General features: G+C 39.7%; 1 long non-coding RNA gene across 3 annotated transcripts in view; it reads left to right on the top strand.

The window, feature by feature from the left end:
- LOC121071826 overlaps positions 1-21,180 on the top strand; it is a 40,591-nt gene extending 19,411 nt beyond the window's left edge. For 2 of the 3 annotated variants that reach the window (XR_005820812.1, XR_005820809.1), the window contains exons 3-5: positions 16,662-16,795; positions 18,690-18,803; positions 20,470-21,180. This is a non-coding gene — a long non-coding RNA (uncharacterized LOC121071826). The remainder of the gene's footprint in view (positions 1-16,661; positions 16,796-18,689; positions 18,804-20,469) is intronic. The other variant, XR_005820813.1, reaches the window with a different exon arrangement.
- The last annotated feature ends 2,401 nt before the right edge of the window (positions 21,181-23,581 follow it).

Here is a 23,581-nt window from a genome sequence, read left to right as displayed (position 1 = left end):
TGATACATGAAATTCTTTGGTTTGACTCAGCAGACTTTATATAGTAATCTTCTGTGTTTAACTGCTGATAGTGTTATTTTTTTGAGTTTTAGGTAATGTAAATCTGCTACTCCAGAAGGTCAGCCAGTAGGTGACTTAATGTCTCTAAGAACTTCCACTAATGAGTACAACAATAATTCATGATAACTTCAACCTTGGTAATAAGGTTCACAGAGATCTGGTCAAGCATTCCAAAGCTTCAGCTTCATCAGGAAATTTGTACTGTAGTTGAATGGGAATAAATAACCATTTTCTTAGATTTGTCTCATATATTCCTCTTCTGAGTTCCTGCCAGCTTGTCTGCTAGAATAAATATCCATTCTTTCAGTATAGATTAAAGTGAATTGTATTTCTCCTACTACAATCTTGGCTCTTGACTTACAAATGATAATGATCAAATGCAAGAAAGACTGAGATGAGTTACTACATTATATGTAAAGAAATGAAAACCATTTTTTTTGACTCTTCATAAAATATGTTTCTGAGCTTTGAGCGCCTCTACACATTTTATGTTGAAAAGGCAAAAAAAAAAAAAATTATAAATTCTCAGATTTTAATGCCAGAAGGGCAGAACAGAACAGCTGCTGTCCATTTAATCTGATTCCCTATAGCAGATATTTGAAGAGAAAATGGAAGTTCAGTGTGGCTTTGGGGTGTTTTGTTTTGCTTTGCTTGTTAGCTTTTTTTTTTTTTTTTTTTTTTTTTTTTTTTTTTAATGCAAGCTTATTACCATTATTTGTGGAAAGTTCTTTTGCAGTATCCTAGAAACTGCTCCTATTGAGACCTCCTATACATAGGAAATGACACAATTCTGCTTCTCTCAGTGCCCTGTAATTTTTGTGGGCCAGTGCTTTTTGGAACAACTTTTGCAAAATGCTGAACTTGAAAGGACCTTGGGGGCAACCTGGGGGATTGCTACTGTGCACTTTCCCTGGGCTTAACTGTCCACTAGGCATCTGCTCTTCATACTTCATCATACTCTTGTCTGGGCTAGGCAAAACTTACCTGAGCCTGTTCAGACATTCGGGGCACTGTACAGACCCAGTTAACCTAGGAGGCAATGTTTTGTTTTCCCTTATAGCAAAGTCACCTCAAAACTGTTGAGCACAGAAGAGGAGCTGCTGCAATCTAGTATGACATTATCTTCCCACTGTGGGAAGCATGGCTGCATGTCTCCCAGGACTGGGACCTCAGAGGGATCTGGGAATCTGGAGCAGCTGCCTTACACCAGAGTCAGCATCCTGATTCCCTGATACCGGCCTTCATCTCCAGCTGAATTCAAAGCTTAGCATATGCTTTAACTCCCATAGAGATGGGGTCTTTGTCAGAGATGCAACTGATTTTAGCTCTCCTTAAACTGAATTATACTGGATTCTTATCTTTCCCCCTTTATTTCAAGCCTTTCTTGTATAACACCAGCCATAAATTATTCCCTAGGAATTCCTTTATTTAACATATTTCTTCTTTTTGATTGCCATGGTATCTTTTAGAAGGAGATCCAGTTCTAATTTGAAGACTTGATCTCATAAGTTTTTCTTCCCCTCCTCAACATTCAGTGACCCTGATACATATGTGTGTAAGCATTTATTTATTTCTTGGCTTAGAGATAGAACAGTATATTGCTAGGGAAAAGACATAAATAGCATGCCCAAAAGAAAAGAATGAAAAGAAAACTGTAAGGATTCCTTACTCATATTTTAGTGCCTCTTCAAGAAAAATTGTTTTTGACACTTCTCACAATTTTTGGCATGCTCTTGTGGCAGTTTACAATAACCATTTTGAGGTAACTGTTCTTTACAGAAAAGGACTGGATAAAGCAACTCTATCAGGATAGGATACTTGCAGTACTGTAGGATCAACATTCCTTTGAAATGATTCAGGAAACCTGCTAGGTTTTCCCTTTCAGTATGCATTTTTTTCTGATGACCCACACAGATGAGTACATGAAGGTTGTCCTGGGCTCTGCTCTTCCATACGTGATCTGTTTGCCACCACTGGAATGACCTGCTCCTTCACAAAGCTATTCTGACCTTCATATTTTCTTTTTCACAGACCACAGTAGTATCAGTGTTAAGAATGCTCAGAGATATTCCCAAAAGAGGCATATGGGGCTGCTTACTTCCTCCACAGGAGGTCCAAGTTAATTTTTAAACTGAAATGAGAACAACAAAGATGGAGTCCAGTAAAGACATATCAATATGTCTAGCAATACTAGATTTGAGAGGAGCAATTTCCTGTATTTAATGTTTTAGCATGCTGAGTGGTGAAGTAATGACTATTTTCAATAACAGCCTTTTTTTTTTTTTTTTTTTTTTTTTTCTAGTGGAAGTTCATTCCCTTTTCATACAGCAGCTGTTTCCTACATGATGACTTTAAGGCTGCACACATTACAGAGAGTTATTTAAAGCGACAATGGCTGGATGTGCTTCAAATATGTCAGAAGAGAACCCTACTGGCCCTCAAAGTGCCTCGAGTGGGTAGCATGGGATCAGAAGGTGTAGAATTGTATTCCTATCAGTTAGAAATCACAAAAGTCCATGTACCCTGGCCTTTTGTTATTAATCCGTGCATTAGCAATAATTTCACATGCATTCTGCCAACTCCCTAGGCTTGCCTGGTTGCTGGGTTCCTTCTGCCAGATTTTTCAGCATGTTTTCTAGAGCCCCTCTCTGGGGGATCACTCCCACCTCTGGTATGTCAGAATGGATAACCAGGCACTTACCTCAGTAAGTTATCAGAGCTTATACAATATTTCCCAGCAGGCTTCACCGTGGATAATAGGGCAGGCTGTCTCTGGAAAACACTAAGGATTTGTGTTAAAGTCCTTTTAGAAGCTATGGCAATATAAGGTTTAGAGTGATAGTGGCTATTGAGAATTTGATTTCTCCAGTGTTGTTGAGGTATATATATCAACATATATACATATATATATATATATACTAACACATATATATATTAGTTTATTCCTCATTCATCTTTTTGTTTGTTAGTGATAGTATCCATTCATGTTATGAACTCTGAATGCTCTTATGATCCTTTTGTAGCCAGCAATGATGTCTGGCACTAGAATATTTGATTATGGACAGCAGAAGAGAAAGTGAAAATATAACCTTCCTATAGAAATAATAGAAATTTCACAGGAGAAGACTGAATATACAGATTACAGGACAACTCTCCCATGTAACTGGCTGGCTTCCTAGGCCTTTGCAATTTACAATTAATGGCACTAGGTCACCATTTACCTTCTTTTGCTGATTTTTTTTGAATAGTACCACATGAGTGGTACTACCACATCATGAGTGAAATTCTTGAATTCCTGCACTCACTTTTCCAAGACCCAGTAGACTCTAGTGAAATCATCAACCTAGTAGAATCATAGAAAGGTTTGGGTTGGAAAAAACTTAAAGATCATCTAGTTCCAAACCTTCCACCATGGGTAGTGGACACCTTCCGCTAGACCAGGTTGCCCAAGGCCCTAACCAACCTGGCTTTAAACACTTCCAGGAATGGGCATCCACAATGTTTCTGGGCAACCTGTTCCAGTGCCTCATCACCCTCTGAGTAAATAATTTCTTCCTTATATCTAATCTAAATCTATCTTTTTTTTTTTTTTTTTTTTTTTTCAGTCTAAAGCCATTACTCCTTGTCCTATCACTACACTCCCTGACAAAGAGTTCCTCTCATGCTTTCTTGTAGGCCCCCTCTAGGTACTGGACGGCTGCAATGAGCAGCACATTCTCCCCAGAGCCTTCTCTTCTCCAGGCTGAACAACCCCAATTCCCTCAGCCTGGCATTTCACCATACCTACGGAACATGTTCTAAAGATTTTCATTAGTTTACCATTACAATTCATCTCTACAGATGGAAAAAGAAAAGGCATTTTTGAAAGTTCTGTGGCCACTAATCCCTGCCTTGGGGCGGAACTGGTTATGACTTGACATTTTCAAATGTGAGGTTCCCCAGTGTCTGAGAGCTGCTCCCTGCACTGCTGTGATGGGACAAGGCAAAGCTGAGAGTTTCACTTTCTTTTCATTAGAACACCATTCCCATGAGTCCAAACTGTCAGTGGTAAAATACAGGCTGAGTATATTCCTATTGAAGTAGATTATTATGTTTGCATGTTGTCAGTAAGAACTAAACCATGGCATTTTATACACTTCTATTGAGAAGCTGGGTCCCGTTTTACAGTAACAGAAAAACCTTGTTTTTTTCATGGGAATTATAATGAATGGTTAGGGCCAAATCTTAAATGAGAGGTAATTCTGTTTTTGGAGAGACAGTTAAAAGCTGATCTTCACTGGTCAAGTCTTCTGTTCTTAAGGGGTGTTATGCTACCTGATTTAGCCTCTACCATGTCATGATTCTCATCAAGCTGGGAGAAACCAACCTTTTCTTACTTATTTAGAAGATGCAGACAATCCCAGTGAAATCAGAGCATCTCTCTTTGCATTCTTAACCATGTTTACTGGAGCAGGGCCTTGTGCATTAAAATCCAGTTGAAACACGGAAGGTTACATTAAAGGACTAAAGAAAAACAAAGGATATGTCAAAAAAAAAAAAGTTATTTTCATGGACCTCTCACAACAGGTTTAAGTCAACTCTTGGCACTCAAAACTCCTGAGAGTGAACATTTGCATAAGTTATGTATATATGAGCTTCTATTAAGACTAAAACACACAAGCCTTCTGACACTGTACTTGCAATTCTACATACCTTTCCCTGTCCCTCTTTGCACTGAAATCATTTAAAACCTGAATCCAGGACAGAAACATTGCCTTTCTTTAAATATTAAACGTAAGCCTGATTATTTATTTCTTACTACTAATTCATTCAAAACACTGAAGAACTCATTTTTTTCTTTGGAAGTTCCTAATCCAGAGTAAAAAGAAAGAGTTATGTTGTGTTGCATACAATCTGGTATATTTGGCAGATTTTTTCCTTGGTTTCAGCATCATTCTTTGCTCCCTAGGTAGTGTGTGGTCTAAATGAAGCCTTCAAAATAGAGCCTGTACACAAGCTGAACTTCTGATCTACACTTCATGCTTCAGGCCAGTTTCTTTTGGAAGGTTTAATTCAAAAGATTTAATTCAAAAAGAGTGGATAAAAACTACTACTGACTTCACTGAACTTGGGACCAGGATAATGAGTATATAATACTTCCAGTATATATACCCACATTTGTAGATAGAGGGTTTTTGTTTGTAATACAGGAAAACTTAGCAAGTCCCAGACATCTGTAATGCAGACAGTAGACAAAACTGCAAGCAAGCAACTAAACTTAATAAATAAATAAATAAATAAATAAATAGAAATTATAGACAATACATTTCCATAAAGGCAAGATAAAGTTCAAAGAGAAAGCTAGACTCAGACATTCAGTCATGAGAGATTTATGACTGTACCGGAGAAATATTTAAATATGACAGTTCCCATGCAGATAAATAAAATGCATTTCAATATCCTTATGTTAGTCTCTCTTTATGTGAGTTTATGCCGGAAGTCAGTCTAATGATAAGGATTTGCTACTGCAAATAACTAAAAATTAATCCAGATGTTGGTGTTGGTTCTTAAGGGAGTAGAAAGTAGATACATTGAAGGCAATGAAGCTGCTGTTGATGGTTTCTTATCTTTAGTATTACATTTTATAATGTGTGGTAGGGATGAAAGCAGTGTACAGAATGGATGAATTATATTTAAATACTTGGTACAGGGCAGTAAGAAGGAAACAGCCTAGATGCTTTAAGATTATCCACCATCCAATACAAAATCTATCTTCAGTTCTTATGCCGAATTTGGGTCCAGTCTTGTTTAACGTCTTCATTGATGATCTGGATGAAGGGGTAGAGTACACTCCCTCAGTAAATTCACAGATGACACAAAACTGGGGGAGCGGTTGATTAACCAGAGGGCTGTGCAGCCATCCGGTGGGACCTTGGCAAGCTGTAGAGGTGGGCTAACCAGAATCTCATGAAGTTCAACAAGGAAATGTGCAGAGTCCTGTGCCTGGGGAGGAACAACCCTAGGCACCAGAAGGAAAAACCCTAGGCACCAGGACATGCTGGAGGCCACCCAGCTGGAGAAAAGGACTGAGGAGTCCTGGTATACACCAAGTTGAACATGTGTCAGCAATATGCCCTTGCTACTAAGAAGGCTAACACCATTCTTAGTTGAATTGCCAGCAGGTCAAGAGATGTGATCCTTCTGCTCTACTCGGGATTGGTGAGGCCACACTTAGAATACTGTGCCCAGTTCTGCTCCCCTCCCCCCCAGTACAAAAGAGTCCTAGATACACTGAAGAGAGAGTCCAACAGAGGGCCACCAAGATGGTCAAAGGACTGGAGCACCTCTCCTCTGAGGAGAGGCTGAGAGAGTTGGGACTGTTCAGCCTGGAGAAGAGGAGGCTCAGGGGCAACCTTACCAACGCTATAAATACCTGAAGGATGGGTGCAAAGAATACGGAGCTAGGCTCTTTTTCAGTGGTGCTCAGTGCCAGGACAAGTGGCAGTGGGCACAAACAAGCGGCTCCATCTGAATATCAGGAATCTCTTCTTTACTGTGCAGGAGATGGAGCACTGGCCCTGGCTGCTGAGAGAAGTTGTGGAGTCTCCCTCATTGGAGATCTTCAAAATCTATCTGGACATAGTCCTGGGCAACCAGCTGTAGGTGGCCCTGCTTGAGCAAGGGGGTCGAACCAGATGACTTCCAGAGGTTCCTTCCATCTTAGATCATTCTGTAATCTTTGATTATTCTGTGATTTCACATCTTTATTTAAAAAATATGATTCTGTTTAGGCCTTTTTAAGGAAAACTGAAGTGGTTCTGCTGCTAAGGCTTACTTTTTGGCCGTATCTGGAAAAAAAAAAAAAAGTATTGCTTTTCTTTGTCAGCCTAAATACCATGTTGTAATATGAGATGAGATGTGATCCACATGACTCTACTATAGATTATGGGATAGTGTAGGGCCAAAACAACTGCTCCTTCCTAGTGCACAGGAGGAAGGCTACTACTCATGGAGCATAATTTCCTGGGAACAATGCAAGCTGGGGGTACCATTCAGTCAGATAAAAGCACCAGTTAGTGCTTTTGAATTAAATTTGCTGAAGTAGAAATAGCAATATCAGCTAAAAGAGGCCACAAGGGGCAGAGAGTAGAGAAAGCAGGGAGATGAACACCAAAGCTCCATTCATTCTTCCAAAAGTTTGAAACCTAATTCCAGCCTAAATCTAGTCCTAGCCAATCAAAAATCATTGACACAGTTACTGTGTTTAGGTTTTTGAATTTCTTCTCTGTATCTAGTTTTGCAGCTTCTCTTATGTCTGATGAACTTAGAGAATCATTGGGTTGTCTGACAGCCTTTGTTTTGCTAGGTTGAACATGCTGCTGTTTTAGGTCCTCTCCTGTGAAGAAGGCTCTGATCAGCTGGGAGACCGTTCGCTGTACCTGCTTCATTTTTAATATGCCTTTTTTACAGATGGGTGGTCAGAATTGTATTGTGTTCATAACGGAGGTTTGCCAAAGCCTTTCGCAATGGCATTAATACTTCCCTTTCTTTAGTAAGACATGCTAGATTCATAGCTGTCATCTTCTTTGTGGCAGCATCTTGTTAATGACTTGTCGTCAAACCTTTCCCTCTTCTCCTATCCTAATAAAAGTTGTAGCTGTAAACTGTAAGAAAGATTTCGTTGTAAGGTTATGCTTGAATATTGCTGTAAAAATTTCCAATGAGAAGTTCCTTCTGTTTGTATTTTTCATGCAAACTCCAACCTCAGTAGCCGAAAGATTTTAATAGGCACGATATTTATGGGTAAAGAGTCAAACAAGTAAAGTTGGTAGGGTTTTTTGTTGTTGTTTGTTTGTTTTGTTTTGTTTTGTTTTGTTTTCCTTCCCCTTTTTCATCCTGTGAGTATCACAAAAGATGCAGGCAGTAAGAAGAGTAGAGTCAAACTATGATAGATGGTCCCACTTCCTCCTTTTTGGAGGGTGCAAAGGAGTCACCAGCTGACTAGCAGGAGCACATTATTTAGGTGATCCACATCTTCCTTACAACCACTTGACTCAGTGACTGGGATGACACCACCAAACTACAGAATGCTCTGATGGAAGGTCCTTACGTAGTGCCAACAACTATGGACAAGATTGCAAGTGGTGCCTGCTCAACCCTGTGTGCCTTCCCTCTCCCAGCTACCTGCAGGAGCTAACTGGGTCAGCAGAGTTATTTCTGAACAGGCATCAGTGCCTGTTCTGAAGGAATACACAAAAACTCTGGCATGACAGTACAGAAAAACTGAACTGCAGTGGGGGTTTCCCCATTCTCTCACTAGCATAAACCTTGATGTTCCTTGCTATCCCAAATCACCATTTCCTCCCTAATGGGCCCCAAACCCCATCTCTCGAATTTGTGATTCCAGGATGCCTATGCAACTACAGAATTGTGGGCCATATGATGATTAGTCTTATGTCTCAGAAAAACGTTTAAATTGGGTGGTGTCCCTGCCTGTCCAGGGGGGTTGGAACTAGATGGTCTTTACAGGTCCCTTCCAACACAATCTGTTCTGTTTCTATGCTTCTGTGGAACTGGTCTGTGTTGTTCTGCACATCACAGACATGATCATTACCATAAGCCTGAGTTTGGGACATTTGGGTAATTACTACCAACACTAGCTGATAGTTCCATCAGAATGCTGCCAGGAATACCTGGTTCCTGGTTGATGTAAGGCCTGAGATGGTTTACCTGTATTTGTAGGGGATAAATGTCCATATTGCTAGCAAGGAATCTAGAGACAGTCTTCCACTAACAGGAAAGGTGAGTTGCTGGAGAGACAGGCTGGATTTTTTCTTAGTCTCTAAAGACACTTTCCTCTCTCCCTTAACCACAGAATGACAGGCATTTCCCAGTCTACTTCTGTGTATCCCTCTCCAATGCAAGTGCAGGAAACCAGAAGGAAACAGCTACTAAGTCAGCCCTGAGGATGGCACAGGACTGGCAGTGACAGCACCTACTCCTCTCTACATTTGCCTAACTCTTCACGGATTAAGAAACCCACATAATCCTCTGCACCTAAATTCCAGTGTTCAGGACTTAAAATCTAGACAAAATAAGCCCTAATTAAGATCCTAGGAATGGATTAGGTGGAACCATTAGTATTCACAAGAAATCCATTAGAAATTCATTAGGAATAGAGTTTATCTCCTCAAAGCCTATTGGTATATTAATGCAGTTATTACTACTACTATAGACACCAGTAATAATAAACACCACAGCTTATACAGTATCTGAAGGACACCTATGGCTAATATAAAATATCACATATATTTTGGATAATTCTTCATTCAGTAATTAACCTACTGCCTGTCTGCCTCCTTTGGGCATTTGTTGTTGATGCTGGTTATCTTGCCACTGTAGCCAAAGTTCTTCTTCGAGGCATGATTCTTTGCCTTCCTCTCATGATTCATGTGGTTTGTTTTCCATCTTTTTTTCCTGTGGGTAGAAAATTCAGCCATCAGCAACAACTTACTATTTTTTATTTAAGACATTATTTAAGACATTATTTATTTAATTTTATTTAAGACATTATTTATTTTATTTAAGACACACACTTTTGTGGTAAGACCACTGTGTGTGTGCAAAAGTAGCTTTACTGTTATGCTCATGCTCCCATGATCCTAGAATATTTATTCAAGTCCCTCAGTAGTTTCTTTGCCACCTCAGGGTCCCTGCATTACCCTGTTTAAAGCTCCCAGAGGACTGTTCCTACAGCTGAGGAGCAGTAAGAGTATAAGGGTCTGTCCAGTTACAGTATAGTTATCTTGTTACCCTACCCAAGGCAGGCAGAGGATCACAGTGCTACTATATCCCCATTTCCCATCCTCTATATTAGAGGAATCTTTCCGAAGGCTGTGAAGCCAGGTGTGAGATGTGTTTATGTCACTGGCCTGCAGTACAGTAGTCTTGCTGGAGCTGGCAGCCTGGCCTGGGCTGTGAGTGTATTCTGAGAGGCAGACAATTCAGAAACTCAGGAGCCACTTCTCTGTGTGCTGGCCACAATTCCTGCTTCCCCTGCCAATATGCTTATGGTTTGGCATTTGTAGACACATCACAGCTGTCCAGTTGATAAACTGACACACTCTGGGTGGCCCTCGTCTCCTGAGATTTTACAACTGCTGTTTGCTCCACCAGACATGAATTGAAGTCTTCCAAACTCTCCCACAGAGACTTTCCTGGTACTCTGGTGTCAAGTTCAGAACAAGAATCTGGAGCAGACATTTCATTCCTAATACCACTTGTTTTCCTACACTGCTGCTCTCCTTCAGCTAGCTGGTGCCTGTGATGACCCCACACTTTTATTCACTGATTTGGCTTGTTCAGCAGTAGTCAGGAGTTGTATACAGTGTCCCTGCCACCCAGGAGCCCTCTACCCCTGAAGGAAAAAGGACTGTGTATGTTCTACAGTCAAATCCAGGATTACAGATCAAATATGTTCCTGCACGTGCATATTTGTAAAATTCTTGGGTCAGTTTCTTGTGTTTCCTGAATGCTTATTGTCCAGGTGAAAGAAATAGGTACCATCTACCTGTGTACAGTAAAACACCATTGAAAAACTCAATGTGCCTAGCAGAGATATGGAGAAATACAACTCTTGTCAGCATTGTTCTTTTCTAGCTCTCACATAATGAAATTCAGGTAACAGTGAAAATAGATTTACAGATAAATGTAATTGCATGCCAAGTTGACACCACAGTAGAGCAACTGTTGGATTGCCGACAGAAGGAGAGGTATTCATTTCCGTTTGCTTCTGCAGTAGATTCATTGAAATGTGTTAGCTCAGCTGTGTGCATATATGCTGATGTAATCAAGCCAGGTGCATGCACAGGATTTTCTAATAGGAGGTGGAGATGAGTCTGGATCATGTATAGAGGAGATGGAGAGCTGTGCAGGATGTTTAAAGGTCACAAAGATGCTTAACATTTTGTACCAGACACGTGAGGAGGGAAAATAGCGTATGAGGGCACAGCCATCAATGCCCTGAATGGCAAGAGGGGTATGGGTTAGGCATTTAAAGGCATGGAGTTCCAGATCATGTTTGGTGCAAGGGATAGGAGAGGGAACACTCAGCCGTTTTGTGAGTTTAGGAAGGAAAGGTTAGAGGGACTTGTTCTACTTATAGTAAAGACAGGGAATAGAGTAAGGATTAACTAGGGAACATTTTACTGTGCTACTTGGACCTGACCAGACTTTTTAGTAGGCAAATGTGTTTACTGGGTCATGTTGCTTCCAGCAGAACAGACCCAGAAAGAGCTCTCATAAAATGTATAATTTTTTATTTTTATTTTTATCATACAAATACTGTATTGTCTGCTGTTTTTCAAGGGAGTGTGGTTTCCCTTTGCCTTCAAAGCAAAGAGAGACAGACAGAACAAGGGTGTACAAGAGGACATGCAAATAAACAAGGCTGAGCTTGTAGAGAAATCTTTCCAGCTTGATTCTTGCCACCAGAGACTTGTATACAGTTAAACTTCCTTGATATCCTATTAGATTGTATAAGTGAAAAAGGCATTACATAAAGTGCCAGCATTTTTCTCTTTTTCACTTTAAGAACCACCCTTGTGGGACAGTTGTAAAGAATTTAGTAGGGTTGGCTCTAATAAGTTTCTGTAGATAGTACTCTGAAAATACAGACAAGGAGGAAACAATGCTCTTTTTTTCTGTTTTTGTTTTTAAACAATTATAGAATTCTACAAAAGGGATAAAATTCTTTTAAAAAGTTTTATGGGGTACTGTGGAAAATCTTTCAGTTTTCATTACATTCTATTAAACTTTCAGTATAGAGGAGATCCTGTCAGATATTTTCAGTGGAAGTGGGTATGTGTTCTTAGGTCTTACCAAAAACTAGCTGGATTATGTGCTTAATCCCCAACCTTCCTGTGATCTGGTAGCTACAGGCTGCTTCACTTTTGCATTCTTAATAACAGCCCACCACTTTGACAGAGACTGTGACTCCATCCCTCAAAGAAATGTCATTTTGCTGTGTGGCCCTGGGGAGCCTGTTTGTCTGAGTACATGCTCATTGACAGAAGAGTTGAATGAGACAATAAGTCATGTGCCTTCAGGCTGGTCATCAAAGACACCACTATTCCTCTCCCATCACAAATGTCCTTTGACCACCTCAAGCAGTAATTCCATATGTTCACCTTTACTTCTAGATCACAACTTTAGTCTCTTGATATTATCAGGTCCTGAATGGCTTCAGTTAGGGATCCCAATGGAAGTGGTATGTAGGAAAGAAGAAAAATAACTTCTGAGTTTTAGTAAGTTTTATGACCTATGAATATTTGCAAGAAATACAAATCCAGTCAATTAACTTCCATCTGATATGGAGGTCTGAGATCATGTTCTCCCAAAGAAACAAATTTTGACATACCGTGTCATGGACATTTATTTATTTATTTATTTATTTATTTTAACCTAGAAGCCACCACTCTAGTGCTTGCCACTGATCTCCATGGAAGATGTGAGGCAGTGCATGGCCTCCTACAGAGGACCTCTGCCCGTAGGTCACATAGGCAAGCCCTGTCTCTTACCTGCCCTACATCAGCTCGCACTTTTACTCCCATGGGATTACTCAAAATGAACTGAATTATGCAACAAAAGCTGACCAAGGTTTTTATTGGAAAATCCAATATTACAGGCCTTTGCATAATAATTTCAGGACTAGCCTTTCCCTCCATCTTCCAAGAAATTCAATAGCTAAAGATTATGACACTTCTACACTCTGTAGACACTCTGACTTTTCCAGATCAGTGACCATTCCCTTGGAAGTTTTCATCTCCCACTGAATGTTTACAGTGACTTTGGAAACAGTTTATTCTATTGTTTTTTACCTATACCAATTTGGTATTACCAATGTTGCTCTCAAGATCAAATCTATACCAGCATTTATCTTCATGAGTATCACCGATAACCTCTTAAGCAAATATCTTCATAAATGACAATCTTTGTCGCAGTCGCTTGGAGGAGAGCAGTACCACAGACACATGCATACACACTCTGCAACTGGGAAAAAAAAAGAAAAAAAAAAAAAAAAAGGGCTCTTCTCAGAGCTCTTCTTCATGTATTTTTTTGTAGCCAAAAACTAGAGTGGAAAAGGAAAAGATAACATCTGAGTTGGGATGACCAAAGTACATAGAGAGAACAATTTAGTCTCTTAAAACAATACAAGAAGTTAGATTCCAGTAGTAATCCAAGTGAAGGCAGGGGGTTGAGCCACATCCAAATGTCTATGCAGTCCAAGTGACCCAAGCTATCACATGTGATATACCTCACTTCGTTATTTTCTTGTTTATTCTGAATGACTACAAGGGCACTTGATGTGATAAAACATGGACAATGTCCTGAGTTCAGCTGGAGAGAACTTTCTTTCTGGAGCTTCTCCCTGCAGTAATGATGATACCCATTTTGGGGTTAATTTTCTGTGGAATAAGCACATCAGGTTTTAAGGCACTGGTCCAGACTGTAAACAAGTCAGTCTCTTTGGAGCCTGCTTTGGCAGCTCTGCTGAGGTTACTATTTGTATTAAAATATTTGCTAACCTATTCTTCATAAAGCCAGGTATGTTTCTGTGAAAAGGAGAGGCAATGTTGACATCTGTCCTCTTGCCAGCAGCAGCAATCAGGTTACCTTGTTATCTCAGCTAACCCTCCCCCATGCTGATGTACTAAATAAGGGACTGTCAAAGCTCTGTCCCAGGGCAGATTGCATTTCAGCTCCATGGTCACAGCTCTGAGTATCTGTGCAAAAGGCAGGAGCAGCTTGGTCCCATCCTTCCAGTGGGACCTTACTGCAGAGAGATATCAGTGACAGAAAGCTCTGGAATGTAAGTTTTACACGAGGTAGAGGTTTTCATCTGTGGCTGACAAGCGATTTAAAGCACTAAGGAGGCCTCAAGACAGAGATAAGTGGTGCACATGGATACATGGATACTAGAATAATTTGGATGCATTTAGAATTTGGGATAGACAAGGAATTCGTCTCATCCCCAAGCTTTTTGGATCTGTGGCTACATTTTGGTTCTCTGCTTGTACAGAGCTTTCTATAGCAAGACTGTAACCCAACTATAATAAATCATTGTAATAGCTCTGTTCATATTACTAAGTTGGGGAGTGGAAAGCAAACAATCTAAACAACGTAAGACCACCACAATTACTTCAATTGTTTTTATAGGTTACCCATAAAACTGTGGGCACTTTTCAGGCATAGAAAAAACATAGGCTTGGATTTAGATCTTATAGCCCAAGGCTCCAGCTCCTCGCACTTTCAAAACTCCCATTGATTGCAGTAATAGACCTAGGATAAAGTGCAGGAAATCCAGGATTATTTATGCTCTTGGATTAAATGAGGTGTTTATAAGAAGAAAAAGGATTAGCTTCTGGGGGACAGTTGCTGTGTCTTCTGTATAGATGTGTAGTCTGAAGACATGGGAGGTTCTCCCATTTGCCATTGGGTAATTAGTGATATCTTTATTCTGCTTAGCTTTCCTGTTCTCCATTTCTTTTCATTTGAAATACAGTCCGAGTTATGATGAAGAAATATTAGAAATAAACAAGGTTTATTCCTATTATTATTATTATTATTATTATTAATAATAATAATAATAAAATAGTTAAATCAGACACGGACTCTATTGTCTGATTTTTTAAATTATGGGAGAATTACACCCACAAGGCAGGTTACTTTTACTTTGAAATAGGTAAGGTTTTCAGAGCACCTGGGGCTGGCCTCATCATGGTTCCACCAAAGTGAAAGGTTAAAGCTTCCACTCACTTCAGTAGGAACAAAAGCAGATAAATGATGAGTATGTTTGGGACCATTCCCTGTCAAACAATTACGATTCAGCATTCTGCTGGCCAGATTCTCAAGTGATTTATCAACTAATGAAAGCTGATATGAATTCATTTTACTCAGTGTAGCTGGATCAATTTATATCTGACCTTCTCTTCCGGGAATTCCTAATTACAATATTGATGTAACAATGATGGGCTAAGTATACAGGCAAAACTAGCTCTGTGGGAAGAGGTGATATGTTTGTTGCTCCATCTTCTATTGCTGGCCAAATAGACAATCTTCAGAGTATTTAAAAAACCCTTTTTCCATTTCAGACCTGAAGTTTGACCCATATTTCTGAATGTATGCTTGTTTTTATCTAATGGTATTAGTTAGACTGATGGAAGATATCATCCTTCTCCACAAACCTAGATATGGAAATTTCTGCAAGACATGACTGTCTGTTGCAGAACTGTCTCGAGTATCTGTCTAACACAGGATAGCCTCTTTTTTTCTTTTTTTCTTTTTTTTTTTCTTCACTCACTATACACTGCTGTTAATTTCTGCCCTTCTTCTAATCTTCCCACTTCTGCCCATTCCCATCCATTATGGTTCCCTTCCTGTAATCATCATGCTGAACTCTTATTTAACTTTTTCCCTTATTTGGTGGTATGGATGGGCTTGCACTACAAAAGACAAAGTACTCTACAATATCTTTATTATTGTGTTTTGACATTTTTTGATTCTCATGTAATTATAGGCTGAGTTACTTTGATATGGACCTGATCCAACATCTTAGTATTTTATTGGTTTGTATACTGTCAGTGTTAAAAGTGGCTTTTTTCTTTTAAAGTGACAAACTTCCCTTGTTTTTCCCATCTTGTTTTCATTATCTTTTCTTGACAGTAGGTCAGGTTAGGTGCTTTGCCATCTCTGCTGCTTCTGTCATCTCCTAATGTTGAAACTGACTTTTACAGAGGCAGTTGTTCTTATCTTTCAGCTTTCAGAGCAATGTTTGTATGTGGGGTAGATTTTTTTTTTCTCTCACTGTCTTTTTTCTGTCTCTGCTTCTTGTCTTTTTGGTTTGTCTTTGGCTTTTGTCTTTCTGTTTTTTTGGCTCAGCCGTTCAGTAGCAGAGGCAAAGTTATTGTTAGTTCTGGCTGAGAGAAAATACAAGATGGAGAGATGTTTCTTTCCTCCACAGTTTAGTTTACTGCAAGATCTTCCTGATTTTGAATCCTACCCTGACTTTTTCAGCTGAAATTAATCCACCTGAAACTGCACAGGCAAACTTCCATGTCAGACTACTTTTTTTTTTTTCTTTTCTTTCATGAAAACTTGCCTGATACTAGGCAAAACATTTGGGAGATACAGAGACATTTTTAAAAGTGGGGTGATCTCACTTTTTGGATAATTTCCTAATGTTTAGTTTAAATAAATGTCATGACTCAAAACTGTCTTGACCAAGAAACTCCAAATTTGGTTTACTTTGTTGTCCCTGGCAAGAATAGGTATTTTGGACTCTTTTGGGAAGGTGGGGGTGTGGGGCAGTTATAATTTAGATATTAGTTACAACAATGTCTACATACACTAGAAACACAGTATTTTTCTTAATACCACATTCTAACTTGTGTATTGTATATAAACCACATACCAAAAGCCTTTGTGCTCTTTAAGCAGTATGCAGTATACACTCTTTAGGAAGCATATAGCCAAAGGCTACCAGATGCCTGAACAGTTGCTATTCTATCCATCAAGTGGGATTTAAGAAATACTCAGTTTGAAGCTTCTTCTGATCTCCACAGGAGTTTCTACAGAGTCTGTCAACTCCGTGGCCATCCTCAGGATTTGTCTCACTGTGAAGACCGCTCTGTGCCTCTCTGGGCATATCCGAAAAGTGAGGTCTCAACACACCCTGTTCCTAGCCTACCATTTGCATGTGAGTATGCAGTATGCATTAACCATGGCTATTAGAGAAGCACTTTGACGTTTCTCTTAAACCCCATAATGCTGAAATATGAAATTTTCCTACTCTAGAAGCAAGGCCAATGAAAGACCAATAGTTAAAAGGACAGGTGGGGAGGTAGATGTGCTCATGGAAAAAAGGGTAATCTTGAAAGAATGTCATAGTTTGAACTCCTCAGTTACTGGCAAATTAGCATACACAAAGTACAAAATAAGGGTAAACAGGCCTTAAACATTTTTATAAAGATGATTATTTCATTATGCCTGAATCTTAGTATATTCAAAGGCAAATGAGCCTGCCATGTAAGCTCTGCACAGCCTCTAAATATTCTGGTCCATAATTCCTGGAGTCCCAAGTCTGACTGGGTGTTCTGGTGTGTTCTGCTCTTAATCAGAACTGATGTGGGTCAGGCAAGTACTTCATTAACTGGTATTACTATGGCATACACTGGAAGAGCTGAAGGGCAAGCTTTGATTCTACTGACTTCAAGGCAGCAGACTTGGCCTCAAGCTGCAGACAAGTGCCAGAAGGGAGAAAGAGTCTGGTCATGGCAGCAGGAAAAGCAACAGAAGCTGCAAAACCCGCCCAGGACGGGCAAATTCTCTCTTAACTAAGCTCCTTACTGTCACAGAGAGACACCTACTGGTGCTCAAGTGAGGTTAGGTAAGGTAAGTCTACATTACAAAACCATTCTGCCCACCATGTAGAGAAATGCTGAAGCATTTTAAAATTCTTCTAATAGCAGTACCTTTATTCACAATGAGGCTGGAAGGCCGTACCACTTAGTAAAGCCAGACTCCAGACCAGTAAACCAGTAAAACCATAATCCACACTGATTCAGAGTTTACATAGTCACAGCAATGAGATCAAACTCACAAAATAAAATCCACTCCCCAAACAAGGAGACTAACAAACCTCCAAGACATCACGCTGAAAGCTTTTCTTTTGAACACCACAATTGCCATAGGAAAAGTAGTGAAACTGATTCAGCACTTGGGATGGGGCAATTCTGGATGTATGCACGAAGAAGGGGACAAGAAACTGGAGAGCAGCTCCATGGAAAGTTATCTGGGGGTTCTGGTCAATGACAAATTAAGGATGAGTCAAGTGTGTGCCCTGGCCAAAAGGGCCAAATGTTTCTTGGGCTGCATCAAACACAGCATTTTTGGGGGCTGCATCAAACACAGCATTCCCTATTGAGGGAAGTAACTGTCCCGCTCTACTCTGTACAGGTGTGACCCCACCTTAAGTACTGTGTGCAGTTTTGGGCACCACAATATAAAAATAACATGAAACTGTTAGAGAGTGTTCCAAAGGAGGGCAACAAAGGTGGTTAAGAATCTAGAGGGCAAGACGTATGAGGAGCAGCTGAAGTCCCTTGGTTTGTTCAGCCCAGAGCAGAGCAGGCCGACAGGAGGCCTCATGGAGGCCTGCAGCTCCCTCACAAGGGGAGCGGAGGGGCAGGTGCTGAGCTCTGCTCTCTGGGGACAGTGACAGGACCTGAGGGAACAGCATGGAGCTGGGACAGGGGAGGGTCAGGCTGGATGTTAGGAAAAGGTTTTTCACCCAGAGGATGGTCGGGCACTGGGACAGACTCCCCAGGGCAGTGGTCAAGGCACCGAGCTACTGGAGTTCATGAAGCATTTAGACAAAGCATTAGACACTCTCAGACTTATGGTTTAATTTTTAGACTGTCTTTCATGGAGCCAGGAGTTGGACTTGATAATCCTTGTGGGTCCCTTCTAACTCAGGATATTCTGTGATTCTATGGATATGAAATGCTGTTTCTGAAATCCCTTGTAGAGCAGTGAATTGATGAGGAAGATAAGTCTTCTTGTTGTGAAATGAATGTACTTCTATATTTCAGGCCCAATATCAGTGTTCCACTCTGAAAGAATGAGAAACATTTAATTAACTAATGAAGTGGGTAATGGGTACCTCAGCAGTAGAGACTTTCTGCACTCCAGTGATTAGTTTTGGGGTAAGTTTTTCCAGATGAAAGCTAAACAAAGCTAATAAATCTAAGTTCATCTTCTGAGAAACATTTTACCTTTGGGAAGGTGAATTTTTTAATGTGTTAGGATTTTCTAAAACACAGACTATATCCCTCCTCAAAAAACAGTGTTTGCTGTCTCTTTCAAACACCATCAGGAAGCAACATCTCTTTGGGGAGAAAGGATCATTGTCTAGAGAAAAGAATACTTTGGTAATACAAGAGGTCTCTAGCCAAATATGACAATAGTCAACATGCTTCCTTGTGTACTTCACAGTTAAGAAATCTCATTGAAAGTTTGAAAGATTGGATTAAATTCCTCTTGGATTTCCTGTGATAATCTCAGTTGGATCATCTGCTCTTATGTGTTAGAGATCAACAATGTCTGACGCTGTTAAGGAAAATTGACATTCATTAGACACAACTTTCCTTTACAGACCTTCCTCATCTGGCTGTGAAAACACATGCTATTAAAAGGGCTGCCTTACATCTAAGAAGAATTTTGTATAGAGAACCAAAAAATAATATCAGACAGGAAAGAACAATCTTCATTAGCCTTTTACCTCAAGAAAAAAGAAAAAAAAAGTGTTTTTTTTGAGTTGGCTTCTCTGTTCATACATTAGGGTCCATTTAGCCTATACTGCAATTTCAGTTCTTATTAGCAAAGGTTAAATTCATCCTGCCTTGCATTACTGCAGGATGTGGTTTGAAACATTCTTACGTTATCCAAATTCTTTACCAAAACTCTCAGGAGTGTTTGTGCAGAATTGTCTTTTTCAGCAGGTGTGTGCCAGTCTGAAGGTCCACATGGAGGTTCATGACAAATAATTTGATGAACTTAAGGGCCAGACTCCTTGGATATAGGCTTTTATTTCAGGAGTTTTGCTTTTGGTATTGAGGGATAGAACATCAGTCAAATGGACTAGTACTTCTTTTGGACAGAAGGGTTATTCTTTGCATTTGTTGTTCGTATTTTTATTGAGTTTCCCCATCAGCTGTTTTTAAGATCATCTATAGTTTGAGAAGGGAGCTTATATGTTTCCTGTGTTAGAAGCTAAGTAGGCAAGTACTAAATCTTCAGGTAATAGAGATCATCCTACCTTCACTGATATTCAGTTCACTCACCTAAGGATCTGTTCTGGTCTATGTGAAGTCAGTGGAAGTTCTGCTGTTGACTTTAGAGGACCAGATTTCACTCTCTATTTTAAATATTTAAACAACTATATTTAGAAATTGTGACCTTGGTGAGAGCTTTGAAAACACCTGATAAAGGAAATGAGTTTGTGATATGTTGTTCCATGTAGTGCAAATGCATACATTGTCCTTTTGTTTGGTTTAGTCTGTTTTTATAAAGTACTTGGGGATCTTGAAGATAAATACATAAATTTGAGAAGTTTAGTCTGCTACCTAAGCAAGTGTAGTGATCTCTTTTGGGCTAGAGCTTTTTGTTTTCTGTATCTCTAATCCAGAAGCCCTCTTGTGAAGATTTACCTTTATGACAGAGGCAAGGCTTGCTAATTCCGTCTATTAGCAGATGTGGATTTTGCTTGGGCTAGGTTAAGTGACTGATAGTGATCTGTCGTGACTCAAACACAAGTATGGAAGAAAGTTTGTGCTGGCTCCCCTGAAAGAATGTCTTTGTTGATTTTTATAGGTTTCATCCAAAACCCAATAAGAGAACTCTTCAGTGCCGTTAGAGAAAGACAAGCATTTCCAAGAAAAAGGAAAAATTGAATATCTGCATTTTCAGCAGTGACTAGTATTGGTTATTCCTCAGTTTTGAAGTTCACAAGCAGAGAATTCAAAGGAAACATTGGAAGGAAGTCCAAATGAAAAGGGGCCCCAATTTCAGGTTGATGGTATTTTCTGCTATTTAAACTCCTCTTTTGATGTATCTCCAGTCAGGCATCTGAATCACTAGTCATTTTAGAACTCTCCGGCTCATTCTTTTCTTTATTCCTCATCTTTTTCTCTTTTCCTCTTCTCTTTTGTATTAAGGTCAAATCCTGCTTCTCCTGATGCCAATAATAAAACTCCCATTGATTTCAACATGAGCAGGAAATATGCAGTTTGCTATTTACCACAACCACCACAATGAATCTCTGGGAAGAATTCATTTACATTCATTCCAACGATACCATGAAAAATGGGCTCTTGCTATTTTATCACATCCAAACTGTTGCTCTAACTCTAACGTCCTAGCTGTTGCTAACAAGTCAGTGATGATTTGTAAACCAACAATTTATGGTAACCACATTCCATCCCCATTATGATGTGTGGTTTGGAAATGGAAAAGTAATCAAGACCTCCTGTTAAGAGACTTTATTTCAGTTGAATGTTTCTGTAAATAAAAGCATTTTGAAAGGATCATTGCTATATATTTCTAACTCCAAATTGTTCATTTGGTCTAGGCCCCATCTACACTCCAAATTCCTGCCAGGCTCTGTCTGTCAGGAGTGTGAGATCCCCAACAGTGGCATGAGCATGCTGGCAAAATTGTTTCCATCAGTATAAGTATTTTCACTCAATTGGATAGTTTCACTAGACTGGAACAGCAGTTCCATTTCTTGGAGACAGCTATGTCCATTCTTTGGAATACTTTATAATATTTTATCAGCAGACTGTAAGGGTACACTGACATAAATATATGCCTCCTACTACTGTTACAGTAATAGATGAAAAATTATAGTCAGACCCATGGTATGTAGTAATGCCCTTGGGAACTAAGAGCCTGCGTAGTTTTCTGCAACACTTTGTCTTGGTCATAAGGATTGTGGGCAATCACTGTGACACTAAGGAGCACTTTCCAGCACTTTGATGGGAGACCACCTAGAATTACTGGTAAATAGGCTCAAATAAGGGAATTTTGTTCAAGTACAAGGTTCTGGTACCAAATACATTGAAAAACTTCTTTTGATCTCTTTGACACTAATATACACTATCTTTCAACCCTGCGTAAGAACCCTGCAGGTTCTCATTTGAGGTGAGAGTCAATATTTGTGGTAACCTGCTAAAGGAGTTATCAAATTAAGGAGTTCACAGACTGCCCTAGTTAATCAGCAGTAACTATGATGCGATATGAAGATAGAGACCATGCTAATTAGGAGTTAAAGCTCTCGTCCTACCTCTTCTTTGGCAAAAAACCACTACTCGGTTAGCTTACACATCCCACTGGGGGAAATCTGTCACTTCAGAGGGTTTATATGAATGCTCTGATTTTTTTGTTGAATAAAAACCTGTCTACTAAAAATTATTCACAAAATGACTTTTATTTTATGACCTCAGAAGAGTTTTTGAACAGGTATGAATCTTCACGAGGTGTCTTTTTAGCTTGTCCATATTGTAATAATGGTATAATGAAATTAGGACATACTTTGTTATTAAATAACTTTCTACATAGTGATTACCATAACATCAATGTGAAATACATGCTTTAAAGGACGTTTTACCATTTTGTATGACAGACTGAACAATAAGACATAAATCCTGGCAAGAGAGCTCACTCACCATGGGGAACTACAGCCACAGATCCATGATACAAAGTGTTCATGGGCTAAACTCCAGTTTAATGTGTTCTTTCCCACACCTGACCCTCTGCTGCAAGCACAATGCCTTCTCGTTTGTGGCAGCTCAACTGTTCATGAGTCTGTGTTGTGAACCAGACCTCTGAAATTTGGCTGAAAAAAGCAGTATGTGTGAGAGAAAGAAGAATAATATTGAAGTAGTTTTTTGATCTTTCACAGTTGTGCTGCAAGATGTGGTGGGCAACAATGAGCAGTGGAAAGTGCAGAGAAGTTGTAGATGGGACTGTCTGAAGCCAACAGTATCATTGCCAAAGGCAAAACTATAACGTAAAGTAGCTTTAGAAAAGAGCCTATATATTTCCTTAAATAGGTTACCAAGAGATGGTCCTACAAGCTGCTAGGTATGAATTCTGCTGGGTCTTGAAAAGACAAGTTCTGCAATACATTGCTCTGCAGCCAGAAAGCCACTCAAGAGTGATGTTAGGGCCAACTGCAGCCCAACTGGTTTCTTCCCTCTTGAGCATCATTTGATAATATCTGTACTCATCAGTTCTGGAAACAAGGCAAAATCTCAAATCTGAGTTGCATGATTTCATCCCTACAACTCATTCTTTCCACTTAGCCCTATTAGGCATGGAGTAGATTTCTGTAAAGCTTCTTTATTTGTACAAATATTTACTATCTCCATGTATATGTCTTTGACCTAATATATCATGCTCTTCTTTAGTTAGAAAGTTAACAAAATGAAGAACATTGTCAACATTTGTCCCGTAGTAGGAGTCTGTCAGATAACTGGTCGAAAATTGAGCCAGCCACCATCTTTATATTAATGTTAATGCTACGCTACCACCTTGTGGACAAAAGGTAAATAGCACAGAGCTGCTCTACCCCCGGTACACTGTCCCTATGAAACATGGCACGCGTTGGGAAGGTGGCTGTAAGGCAGCCTAGCTGGCAAGGGCAGTAGAGTCTAAATCCTTCAGACTGAGCTAGTTTAGGATCTGAGAAATCAATAGCAGCCAAACTGATCGTGCAAATCTGCTGGAGCTCTGAAGTGTGGTAGCAGGTGAACGGTACCCCTCAATGGGATATGACAGTCTGATCCTCCCCTAGGGTATAGAGAGAAGCACGTAGGTATGCAATCATGTTCCTGAGATACTAGTGTACCAATATCTTTATATAGCAGCTCCTCTGACTGCTCTCAAACATGACCCTCAGAGCTGCCTGCAGCTTCCTTGACTG

The sequence above is a fragment of the Cygnus olor genome, chromosome 1 (genome assembly GCF_009769625.2).
Source record: "Cygnus olor isolate bCygOlo1 chromosome 1, bCygOlo1.pri.v2, whole genome shotgun sequence".
Lineage (NCBI taxonomy): Eukaryota > Metazoa > Chordata > Aves > Anseriformes > Anatidae > Cygnus > Cygnus olor.
Note: the sequence above shows the minus strand (reverse complement) of the source record. Positions and strands in the feature narration are given on the sequence as shown.